Raw genomic sequence first — 4,532 nt, 5'->3', positions numbered from 1 at the left:
GAATCTTCAAAAATCGGAGCTGGATCTGAAGCCATACACTGAGAAGCCTAGAAAATATATGAGTGGCCAATTATCCAAATGCTACATAAATCAAAAAGCAACCCTAAAAGAGGAGGCAAGACAATAGAGAAAAAACATTAGTAAATGTATATATATAAAAAAATAAAAGTATTTTAAATAAGTGAGGATCTGCCGAAAAGAAAAATTGCGCTACTAAGTCGCCACCATTTCTAATTAAAGTGGCTGAGACAAAACAAAAAGACACATAAGGAAAGAATGGGGGGGGTGGGGATTGGGATAAAACTAGAGATGTGCAGGTTCGGTTTTACTCTGGAATTGCTGTTCGTTTTGCCAAAATTATCGCAAGTTCCGATCCAAAACATGTGATAGCCCATAGCCCATAAAATGCTGTTTTTGCGATCCGAACATATCCGAGTAAATCAAAGTGAAACCGAAACTGCACATCTCTAAAAAAATCTAATCAACTAGGCAAGAGGTAAAATAAAATCTGCTGAGGGATGAGACAACGGTAACAGACAAGACATTAAACATAAATAACATTTAACCATAAACATAACAATGTCAGACCGACACATACTGTAACTTAGGTTTTTAGGGAAATGAAGCACACAGAGGGCCTCATTCAGAGGCGGTCGTAGGATGCAAGCGGTCGTTCAGAAACAGGGCGGCCGCTTGCATCCTGACCGGCTGCCTCCATGTCGGTCGTTAGGCTGTGGGTTAACACCCACAGCTCTAACGACCGCTAAGGGAGATGGTCGCGATGGTCAAGACCATCGCGACCATCGGGGCTTACGACGAGACCCTAGGGTAGGGTCTCATCAACCTTAAGCCCCAGGGAGCTTCCTGCTGTGTTTCAGCAGGAAGCTCCCCACTGACATCACTGATGATGTCAGTGGGGCCGCCCCCAAACGGCTAGCATTTCGGCGGGAACGCCTCCGTTTGGGCAGGATCACCCATCGTTAGTGGGGGCTCGCACATGCGCACGACGGAGCCGACTCCGTTGTGCGCATGCCCTGTGGACCAACATCGAGTCGGTTGCGAGCGCTCAGCGCTCGCGACCGACTCTGAATAAGGTCCAGAGAGCACAAGATGTAAATCACAAAATGACTTAGCTCTGGCTCTGACTTAAACCTGGAAACAAAGAAGCTTTGGCCAACACTACCAGCCCCTTAAATAAACTTCACTATAAAACATGCCCTTGAATTGCTATAGGCTACAAAAACACGTGACGTGCATACATGCCAGCCCCCACCCTAGAGGTTTAAACCACCTCTTTTCTTATTCTAATCATTCGGTTTCTCTTATGTACCATGTGTAAGTGCTTTGTGTGTTGTCTTTTATCTTACTATTAGGAAATGCCTTTGATTCAAATGTGGAGAGCAGGAATGACAATTGCAAATACAGTATAGGGACATAAAAAGTAACATAAACCAGTGACAATGGGAGGAGTATAGCAGATATGTGGTGTTCTCTGCCCAGTACATACTGTAATATACTCATAGCGTGTGTCTATGTATGTATACTGCAATAAACTCATAGCGTGTGTCTATGTATGTATACTGCAATAAACTCATAGCGTGTGTCTATGTATGTATACTGTAATAAACTCATAGCGTGTGTCTATGTATGTATACTGTAATAAACTCATAGCGTGTGTCTATGTATGTATACTGTAATAAACTCATAGTGTGTGTCTATGTATGTTTACTGTAATAAACTCATAGCGTGTGTCTATGTATGTATACTGTAATAAACTCATAGCGTGTGTCTATGTATGTATACTGTAATAAACTCATAGCGTGTGTCTATGTATGTATACTGTAATAAACTCATAGTGTGTGTCTATGTATGTTTACTGTAATAAACTCATAGCGTGTGTCTATGTATGTATACTGTAATAAACTCATAGTGTGTGTCTATGTATGTATACTGTAATAAACTCATAGCGTGTGTTTATGTATGTATACTGTAATAAACTCATAGTGTGTGTCTATGTATGTTTACTGTAATAAACTCATAGCGTGTGTCTATGTATGTATACTGTAATAAACTCATAGTGTGTGTCTATGTATGTTTACTGTAATAAACTCATAGCGTGTGTCTATGTATGTACATTGTATGTTTGTACAAATTTGTGAAAATCATATTTTGTGTTGCTGGATGAGAACATTTCATTGAGGGAGGTTGTAGGTCCCCCAAGCCCCACTCTCAGGATGCGGAGTCTCAGCTTATGCCTCCAGAAATGTCGCTCCTTCCAGGTAATTATTCTAAAGAAATATCATAGCGTAGCAAAGGAAAAGTTCAAATGAATGAAGGGGCGGAGATAAAGTGGTCAGAGGACGCACATTGCAGCTTCGTGCCTTGCGCCATTATTTCCCAAAATCAGGCGCAGATTTGTCTTACAGGGGCCCATCCTAAGAAGCGGTCGTTAGCCTTGAATTGCGCACAACAAGGTGAAGCGGAGCAGATTAGAATATGATACATGTAGAAATTTGTTGCAGATCTAGAATGACGCTTACAGGCGCTGCTCACCTACGAAAATAACAAGTCTCTAACAAAACCGCCAAAGTACAACGATTTACTCGCTACATAATCACTCTCATCATAATTTCATATTGTAGCAATTTAACCTATTTAAAAAAAAAATAAATCTATTAAATTTCCTGCCGGCTCTGGAGCGTTCCCCTCCGGCTGTGACCATGTTCTTTCCATGTCTCCATGTTATAAGCTAATAAAGTCAGACTGATATAATTATTAGTAATTTATTGCACTAACATTTTCACATGTTCTATCCACCATAAATTAGAAGGGGAGCAGTTGAAATCTGTCAGACTCAAGGGCTAGAAAAGCGGCCCCGGGGGAGAGAGTAACCTTTCTGCTTTTATTAAAACAATCATAAAATATTCGGCACACAGGAGTTTACAGTAGGTCAGTCACACATTGCTGCTCGCTGCCAAATAACACATTCCCCAACTATTTTTAAAGTTATTATTTGCTTTTGCTGGATATAATTTACTGTGAAAAGACACCGTGATTGGTAAATTGTGGAACTGGTTCTACTAATGGCTGTAATTACATTTCAGGCTTAACTTTCATTTACTTCTCAACAACAGAGTTATGACAGTGGATGGTGCAACCACCAGGGGCTTAGACAGGAGAGCAGGCCTGGGGGATACTGTATCATTAGCCAACAAACAGAAGCTGTAACAAAGGGCCTGATTCAGGAAGGAACGCCATTGCTTATATGCACGTAATCGGCCGATTGTTTTATTATGCGTATGCATGCGCAAATTAGCAACTGCAAACAGGACTGCGATACCATACGCAGCCCGAGGCCTCATAGCGTGCACTGAAGTAATCAATTCCTGAGCGAGGTCTGACCTGCCTTAACTGTGCGTATGGAAGTCCCGATCGCAGTGGCTAGTTCGGACACACACACTGCGATGCATACGCACGTGCAGAATGCAACAATCGTCCGATTGCGTGCGTTCCTTGCTGAATCAGGACCTATATCGGTAAGGGCCGATGTTGGCTATCACAGGAGAATCTCGGTAGGGGCCGATGTTGGTTATCACTGGAGAATATCGGTGGAAGAATCACTGGAGAATATCAGATAAGACTGATGAGAAGTACACTAGAGAATCTCAGCTGAGACCGATGTTGAATCTCTCTGGAGAATATCGGTTGAGACCGATGTTGAATCTCACTGGAGAATATTGGTTGTGACCGAAGTCGGTTTTCACTGGAGAATATTGGTTTAGACCGATGTTGGTTATCACTGGAGAATATCGGTTGAGACCGATGTTGGTTATCTCTGGAGTATATCGGTGGAAGTATCACTGGAGAATATCAGATAAGACTGATGAGAAACACACTAGAGCAGTGGTTCCCAAACTTTTTTGAATTACGGTGCCCTAGAGTATCAGCATTGTTTTCACGGTGCCCCTAAGTTACGTTTGTTGTTGAGAAATTCAGGAAAAAATGTAGTAAAGTACAGATGTGTCCACCTACATTTATCCTCCATGCGCTACAAGTCACACCACACAACGCGGGAGCGTCTTTCATGCGACTTTTTACCTTCAAATGTATCTTACACAGTGATGCGAATAGATAGCACAAGCAGCTTCTGCTGAGTAAAATGCTATGCAGCACGCCTATGTTCTGTGTGTGCGTCTGCGGGTGTATCTGCATGTGACATGCTACGTTACAGTGTCAGGGCTGCAGCATGCCTATGTTCTGTGTGTGCGTCTGCGGGTGTATCTGCATGTGACATGCTACGTTACAGTGTCAGGGCTGCAGCATGTCTATGTTCTGTGTGTGCGTCTGCGGGTGTATCTGCATGTGACATGCTACGTTACAGTGTCAGGGCTGCAGCATGTCTATGTTCTGTGTGTAAGTCTGCGGGTGTATCTGCATGTGACATGCTACGTTACAGTGTCAGGGCTGCACCATGTCTATGTTCTGTGTGTGCGTCTGCGGGTGTATCTGCATGTGACATGCTACGTTACAGT

This window comes from Taudactylus pleione, unplaced genomic scaffold (assembly GCF_031769625.1).
Source record: "Taudactylus pleione unplaced genomic scaffold, aTauple2 ptg001293l, whole genome shotgun sequence".
Taxonomy (NCBI): Eukaryota; Metazoa; Chordata; class Amphibia; order Anura; family Myobatrachidae; genus Taudactylus; species Taudactylus pleione.
This window is presented reverse-complemented; position numbering follows the sequence as displayed.